At 27.8% G+C, this 9,711-nt stretch overlaps 1 pseudogene; it reads left to right on the top strand.

Annotated features, from left to right (window-relative positions):
• Positions 1-9,263: 9,263 nt before the first annotated feature.
• On the top strand, positions 9,264-9,380 carry LOC145297419 (5S ribosomal RNA; annotated as a pseudogene).
• The last annotated feature ends 331 nt before the right edge of the window (positions 9,381-9,711 follow it).

Genomic DNA, 9,711 nt, shown 5'->3' with positions numbered 1-9,711 from the left:
GCCTACTTTTAGGGGAGCTGGTTTTTACCTCACATTAAAAACGGCCTTGTGCCTTATTTGCTCAGTGGGGGAGCAAATAAACACCATCTGTTCTTACTACATGCTGTACTTATGTTTTTAACTTTGTGATAAAAAGTGGGGGATAACTTTTCTTTATTAATTCAATGTAAAATGATTACACACTTTACAACCAGTCAGTCTCAAAGCCATTCAAGTCATTTTCCAGACGATTCAAGTTGTTTTTGAAGGATTCCGGTTATTTTTTAAGCATTTAAGTCATTCTTAAGGTCATTCAATTCATCCTTAAGTTCATTAAAGACATTCTAAGTCATTTAATTTTTATTTATTTAAGTCATTTAAGCCCATTTTTTTTTTTTTTTTGGTCATTCGAGTTTACCTTTAAGAATTTCATGTCAATCCTACGTTCACGCATTCATTCATTACACGAGAGCAGGCGACTAATGGCTATCGACCTTGTTATTTTACCTTGTTCAATGTTATGATTGTATTCCCTGGAAAGATGACAGTTCGATCCTAAATTAATGGATTGTTTCTGATGTCTGGTGTTAAATAGTGTTGGAAAAGTTTTAGCGTTTTTCGTTGGTCAATATTTTCTTCTTTAGTTTTAGTTTGAGAGACTTTACTTTGTGTTGTCTGAAGAAGGATTTCAATTGTTACACCTTTGGGTTGTTGCGTGGTTGTTTTGAGTTCATGGTTAAACGTTTGTATGTAGGTTTGGCCGATGATAACGTTGTATAACACTGTTTTTTAATTCGTTAGGTTAGCCGTTTCAGTTACTGTTTTTTAGGGTTGTAGAGGTTGATATATACATACATATATATATATATATATGTAGAGGTTGATATATACATATATATATATATATATATATATATATATATATATATATATATGTAGAGGTTGATATATACATATATATATGCATATATATATATATATATAGAGAGAGAGAGAGAGGTTTATATATACATATATATATATATAAATATGTAGAGGTTGATATATACATATATATATACATATATATATATATATATATATATATATATATATATATAGAGAGAGAGAGAGAGATTGATATATACATATATATATATACATATATATATATATATGTAGAGGTTGATATATACATATATATATATACATATATATATATATATATATATGTAGAGGTTGATATATACATATATATATACATATATATATACATATATATATATATATGTAGAGGTTGATATATACATATATATATACATATATATATCTATATATATATATATATATATATATAGAGAGAGAGAGAGAGAGGTTGATATATACATATATATATATGCATATATATATGTAGAGGTTGATATATACATATATATATATATATATATATATATATATATATTAAATAATGTGATTTATAATTTAAAAATTTTAAAATTTTTAAAAATTTAAAAATCAAAATTTAATTAAATTAAAAATCAGTTTCATAAGAAGGAACAACAACAAAGTCAATTATCTGTACGATCGTTTCGGAAATCCGTGCTTTTTATTTGTGGTATACATGAAGTCACGTAGAACAATTATACATAGTTTTTTTGGTAAGCACGGTCTCCTCATCAGCAAATTTAGGAGGATATTAGATAATAATATAAATAAACAACAAACTAAAACCCGCAAACGTAAGAATAGACACAAGGAGATCCTATGGTTCAACCCCCCGTATTCCAAAAACCTAGAAACAAACATAGCTAGAGAATTTTTTAAAATATTAAATAAGAACTTTAAAGCCCCCCATAGATATAATAAGATTTTCAATAAGAACATAATTAAAGTCTCTTACTCTACTATGCCTAACCTTCATCAGAAAATAATTAGCTCTAATAATAATAAAATTAATAAACTACAAAATGCAACTATACAAAATACATCGGACTGTAACTGTAGAAGAAAAAATAAATGTCCCCTACAAGGCTCATGTAAAATTAAAAATGTTATCTATAGCTGCACAGTATCAAAAACTCCAAATATACAAGAACCTATCAACAGCCATAACTCAACTACCAGATTAAATAATAACACCAACTTAAATCAATCTACCGATCAATTATTAACCAACCCACCACATTATAATCCAACAATAGACCTAACGGAAAATAATCATAATAATCAAGAGGTAATATATATTGGTTCCACATCTGGCCCAATAAAACATAGAATTTCAACGCACAAACATTCTTTTAAAAATAACTCTCTATCAAACCAAACTACTCTATCCAACTATATTTGGCAACTAAAAAATAGCAATATTTCTTTCAACTTAAAATGGCAAATAATTGAGACTTGCAAATCATATAAACCAGGAGATAAATTTTGTACATTATGTACAAAAGAAACCCTAAAAATTTTAAAATATGAAGATATAAAAAGCACAACCAAACTAGTAAATTCAAGACATGAGCTTCTATCATGTAATCATAAACGTTGGTTTAAATTTAATAAATATAAACCACCTTAAATCATTAAAAATTACTCATTAGTAAATATAGATTACTTTTTTTTTTTTTTAAATAAATTAAGTTAAACCAATTACCGCCCTTAGACTCGTAAATCAAATAATAAATAAAGCCATGACAATTATCTCCCCTTAATAACTTGCAAAATGAATACTCTCTCTCTCTATAGATATTAACTGTAACGTCTTTAAATTAAAATACGCTAACGGAAACAATTTACTGCACGAGCGTCGCCCTTTTAAAATTCATCATTCAATAAAATAAAAAGCTATAGCAAACATCTAAATGACTTCTTTAAATACAGTTCCTGATTTCAAAAAAAGAAAAACCAAAAGGTAATTATATATCTATATATTTTTAAATCAAATTTATTATGTAAATTCAAAAATATATATATTTTTTCTACTCATTTCTATCTCTAACCTATACCAATTTTCTTATTAATTTTCTTATAAATTTTAAATCCAAACCTTTTACTTCAATTTTTCAGATTCATCTGCCTTACTTTTAATGCTAGGTTTATTTTTGGTGTCTTTTCAATTCAATAGAAATCCTCCTAAATTTGCTGATGAGGAGACCGTGCTTACCAAAAAAACTATGTATAATTGTTCTACGTGACTTAATGTATACCACAAATAAAAAGCACAGATTTCCGAAACGATCGTACAGATAATTGACTTTGTTGTTGTTCCTTCTTATGAAACTGATTTTTAATTTAATTAAATTTTGATTTTTAAATTTTTAAAAATTTTTAAAATTTTTAAATTATAAATCACATTATTTAATATTGAATTAGCTCTAGGACATTTAACTATCGAGCTTATTATATATCTAAATTACAACGAGCATTTCCTGTATTTTAATTAAACTAGTAATTTCACTATTACATTAAAATACACTTAGCTCTTTAGACTATTATTCTAATCTCCTTTAAATTTATATATATATATATATATATATATATATATATATATATATATATATAGAGAGAGAGAGAGAGAGAGAGAGAGAGAGAGAGGTTGATATATACATATATATATATACAGTGATGATCATATTTATTGGCACGGTAAAATAAAAGTTAAATTTTGTCTAATAAATTCTAAAAAAGGGATTAAATTAAAGAAAATAACAAAGTATATTATGTATTTTTAACTGGTTGATATTACTTTACTTGTAAATATTAACTCTTTAATATTTATAATATATTTTAAGTTTACCATTTTGATTACCTTTGTAAACTTACGTTTTATTTTTTATTACCGTATCTTTCTGTTAAGTTACATTATTGTTTCGGCTACACGAGACGCTAAAAGCTTTAACACTAAGACTCGAATTTTAAAGTAACCCCCTCCTCCCACCCCCACATATTCCCCTCCCCCTCATGTATCCCTATGCCCTCAGCCACACCAGAAATGAACCTCCCAGACCCTCCTCCACAAGTTCTTTAAACCCCAAAACTAAAACATTATCGACATACCAAACGCCCCCCCCCACCTTCCCTCCTTGCTCCCTTTCTCTCTTCCTCTTCCGCCCTCCTCGCAACCCCCTCCTAACCTCATTCACTCTTCCACTCTTTCATCCCAAAATAGCGAACATTTCTGTAAAAGTCTGAGGACGTTACAGACGGTAAAAAAAAACGGCCGGGTAGCCGAAACAATAATGTAACTTAACAGAAAGATACGGTAATAAAAAATAAAAAGCATATTTGCTCTACAACAGTATTGAGCACTTTTTCAGTTTTTATTAATTACCATCTCCACTAAATATATATATATATATATATATATATATATATATATATATATATATATATATAACTATTTCATTTACTCACATAAAATTAATATACGAAAGTATAAATTTTATTTAATTTAAGCCTAAACTTTAAGTATTTACTTCAAAACTACTCAATACGTAGGTAGAGCTAGTTAGTAATTTATAAAATATATATGGCGATTAAGCCACACTGAATATTACGCGTTTCATCCACTCTAGGATTCATAAGTCTGAAGAATCCTAGAGTGGATTAAACGCGGAATATTCAGTGTAGCTTAATCGCTATATATATATATATATATATATATATATATATATATATATATATATATATATATATATATATATTTATATATATATATATATATAAAATCAATATATATATATATATATATTTAAAATCAATATGTATATATTTAAAATCAATATATATATATATACATATATATATATATATATTTATATATATGTATATATATAAAATCAATATATATATATATTTAAAATCAATATGTATATATTTAAAATCAATATATATATATATATTTATATATATATATATATATATAAAGTCAATATATATATATATATGTTTAAAATCAATATGTATATATTTAAAATTAATATATATATATATATATATATATATATATATATATATATATATATATATATATATATATATATATATATATATATACGGGGCAAGTCATTGATCTGATTAAAGACGACGGAATTTTTACGTTTCGTATTTCTTTTTATTTATTTTATAAATAATTTTATCAAGAATTCTTCATAAGTTTTGGTTTCGGTTTCGATTATAGCTGAAAGAATTATTATTATTTTTATTACTGTCTTGAGCAAGTTCCCGATTTCCCAGTGGTAATTCGTGGAGAATGATTCCGAAAGACTGTTACTCAATCAAATTGTATCTTTTATACTTTACGAAATTATTAGAAAGTGGTAAAGTCCCTTCAAAACGTAATGAGGTTATTTGAACTAGAGAAAATCATGATTAAAATGGGGTTTGTATTACTGTACACATAGATTCGAAAAAGTTGTCAAAAAACAAATATATAACAAATAAATGTTATCAAAGGAAAGATAAGTTACTTTTCTACCTAACTGGATATATTTTTTGTGTTTTTATTCAATGTAACATATTTATTCAGCTCGAAAAACATACAGTGTTTACCGATGTATTGGAACATTCAAGATGGCGTCTTATTCTCTCTTTAGCACGATAAGTGTGGGAAAAGATGTTATAAATAAAAAACCGGATAAAATACTGTTAAAAACTCGCTCAATATTTGTTTTTTGACAACTTTTTCGAATCTATGTGTACAGTAATACAAACCCTTAAAATGTATATGTCTCGTGTAAATAGCTACCGATGACTATGAAATATGGCCGACGATCAGGTAATCAAACAGTCAGATCGAGCGTTGTTGTTGTTGTTACTGCTACTGCTGCTGCTGCTGCTGCTGCTGCTGCTGTTGTTGCTGTATGTATTCTACATAAGTATGAAATAAAATTTGTTTGAATTGTTTCTTTAAGAATTTCCGAGTTGTAAATTTGCTCTCATTTCGTTTTCCGGTACGCTCGATCTGACTTTTTGATCATTTGATCTTTAGCCAATTTCATATTCATCGCTAGCTATTTACATGAGACATGCACATTTAAATCATGATTTTCTCTAATTCAGATGGGTGCAGTAAATAAACTTTTAACTCGAAATGCCCCCTAATGCACTAATGTATAACATAAGAAACAGAAAAGAAACATTTGCAATGCGTACACAGCTTTATTTTCTCATATAACCACAATACGTTTTAAAGGGATTTTACCCAGAAATTTATTAATAATTATAAACATCAATAATTAAGCCTGTAAAATTGTGTCTGAAAGAAAAACTGCAAAAGGAGCAACCTAAATCATATTTTTAAAAGGAAGTAAAAAAAATGGCCAGTATTTTCCATTTTCTAGCCTAATACTTTAACGGCCACTCTACAACAAAGCACCGATATAAATCGTTAACATGTAAAAAAAAAACCCTGTATGTCTATATACTTAAGAAGGAGATTATCATTATTATCGCCTGTCGCCATTGTGGTTAAAACTGCAAAGCAGGTGTCCACACGTTTACGTCATGTTCTCGCGAGAATCACGATAGCAGCGTTCGGCGCGCACGTCTCTATTACATTTGTTACAAGTAGATTTCCATTGTTGTTTCTGGAGAGAAAAACGACTCAATTGTCGAGGCAGCAAGGCATGGGAATGGAGATTGACCAGTGCCAAAGGTTTCCCCTTGACACTATGAAGGTGGGGGCGTTGCCGTGTTTATATTGCAGACATTGCAGAAGACGAGGCTGTGGATTATTTTCTCTGTGTTAATCTCGGTCGGTTTTATTGGAGGAGAATAACGAAGAAGGAGAGGAGAGTTAGGGTTAGGGTTAGAATAATTGTCTGCTTACTTAGATAAATAATATATATATATATATATATATATATATATATATATATATATATATATATATATATATATATATATATATATATATATATAAAGCTGAACTGAAATTTTCCCTCACACTCAACCGGCGGTCGAGAGATTTTTTTTTTCAAATCTCAAAGGCTGCATATATATATATATATTAGAACAATAGTCTAAAGAGCAGAGTGTATTTTAATGTAATAGTAAAATTACTAGTTTAATTAAAATATAGGAAAAGAAAAAGTGCTCGTTGTAATTTAGATGTATAATAAGCTCGATAGGTAAATATCCTAGAGATAATTTAATATTCAGTAATGTGATTGATAATTTAAAATTCAAATTAGAATTAAATTAAAAATCCGTTTCACAAGAAGGAACAACAACAAAATCAATAATTTGTACGATCGTTTCGGAAAACAATGTTTTATTGTGGTAGACATTAAACCACGGACAATAGTTTTTACATATAATATTTTTAACAAACAAAGTTTCCTCATCAGCAAAAGTATTGGAAAGGGTTTTTAATATATGTAAAAGACACCATAAATAAACCTAGCATTAAAAGTAAGGCAGGTGTATCTTTTAATTCTTCGCCTTTTTAAATCAATAATTAACAACAAAGCATTCATATGGATGTTAATTTTAGTTTTTCAACTTATAAAATGTTAAGTTTTGAAAAAACACTAATGAAATTTAATTTAAATTTTAAATTATCAATCACATTACTGAATATATATATATATATATATATATATATATATATATATATATATATATATATATATATATAAAGCTGAACGTCTGTGTGTGTGTCTGGTCACGAATAGGTTCCTATATGGTTGACTATTATAGAAAACTGATCACATATAATGATAGATGTATCGAAACAAACGAATGGGTATGTTTGATCTGGCATAATGATGATTCATTAAAATTTTGGGGTCTGAGTATGTGCCTGGTCCACAAAGTATGGAATTAAAAATTTAAAAATTTTAAAAAAAAGTTTACAAGTGTTTATGATATAGATGTACATAAGAATACTTAAGTATGTTTTAACCAAAATAGGGATGGTATAATAAAATTGTGGGGTCTGCGTTCGCGCCTGGCCTCCATAGAATGGAAATAGGCACAAACTTTAATAAAGACTTTTCATATCTATCTGCGTAAGTATACTTTGATAATTATGTTTCAGTTTGAAGAAATATGGTATAATAAAATTATGGAGTGTTCGTTCGCGCCTGACCTCCATAGAATGGAAATATGTCACAAAGTTTAACAAGGTTTTTTAATATAGATCCATAGAATATTGTGATAAGTGTTTCAGTGTGAACAGGTATGGTCTAATAAATTATGGGGTTTATCTATTTTATTTTTACTTTCATCATATTTTGCTTTGGTTTTGATAACGCCAAATTCGAAGCTATCTCTTTACAACCCTTCCTTTTCATAACCTATAATACTTTCATAAATCAGAGTCCATTTTCTGTAGGCTGTTTTTGAACCCAGTCAACGACGGATACTTTTGCTAGTATATATATATATATATATATATATATATATATATATATATATATATATATATGAATGTGTGTATACGTTACATGTGTGTATTATATATATAGTACACCTGTGTGTAGTATATATATGTGTGTGTGCGCGCGCGCGTGTGTGTGTGTGTACTATATGTATGTATGTATGTATGTATGTATTATTTTATAAGACTCGCACTTTTGTTGTAGATATGTGTGCATGTATATATGTATGCATGTGTGTATGTATGTGTGTATGTATGTATGTATATGTGTATGTATGTTTATATATGCACATGTGTATGCATATGTATGTATGCGTGTATATATGTTTATGTTTGTATGTATATATGTATATATTTTCTTGTGTGTGTATGTATGTACATGCATGTGTATATATGCACATATATATATGTATGTGTATAAATGCATGTATATGTATGTGTATGTATATGTAGATATATGCATGTGTGTATGTATATGTGTATATATGTGTACGTATTTGTATGTGTTTATGCATGTACATGTGTGCTTGTATTTGCATATGTGTGTATATATATGTATGTATATGTTTATGTATGCATACGTGTATGTATATTTATGTATATGTATGTGTATGTATGTGTATTATGTTTCGTGTATGTATGGATGTATATATGTGTCTTTATTTAAAGATATGTATGTGTGTATGTGTATATATGTATGTATGCGTGTATATATATATATATATATATATATATATATATATATATATATATATATATATATATATATATATATGTATACCAATGACCGTCTTCAGTTTCATGTCCGCTTCAGCGTGTGAATTCGCTGGCAGGACTAAAAAAATGTCATTTTCGAGCTGATGGACTTTCAGTGTCTGAAGGAGTGGCAATCGTCTGACAAGACGTCGCACTCATCATGTATGTATTATACGGCATAATCACGTTGACACACCGGTTCTCATAAGATCACCGAAGTTAAGCAACGTTGATCCTGGCTAGTATCAGATGGGTGACCATTTGGGAATTCTAGGCGCTGTATGTGCTCTCCGCTTATCTCGGCATTGTTTCTAGTCGTCCTGAACCTCCACTTGCCACTGGTATTTAACAATGTTGACTCAGGAGAGGTGTGTTTGAAGATTGCGCAACTCTTGCCACAAAAATGTCACGCGCAAACACCCTTACTGTGGGTATCCATAGTCTGGCAAGACTGAAGCAAGCCTTTATATATATATATATATATATATATATATATATATATATATATATATATATATATATATATATATATATATATTATATTATATTCTCCCCGATGTGAGAAAAAACGGTTTCTATCTAAACTAATTTGCAAGATTATTTTCTAAGTGGAAATG

The sequence above is a fragment of the Euprymna scolopes genome, chromosome 17 (assembly GCF_053919585.1).
Source record: "Euprymna scolopes isolate OS-2025 chromosome 17, ASM5391958v1, whole genome shotgun sequence".
Taxonomy (NCBI): Eukaryota; Metazoa; Mollusca; class Cephalopoda; order Sepiida; family Sepiolidae; genus Euprymna; species Euprymna scolopes.
The sequence above is the reverse complement of the archived record's forward strand: the minus strand, read 5'-3'. Positions and strand labels throughout refer to the sequence as shown.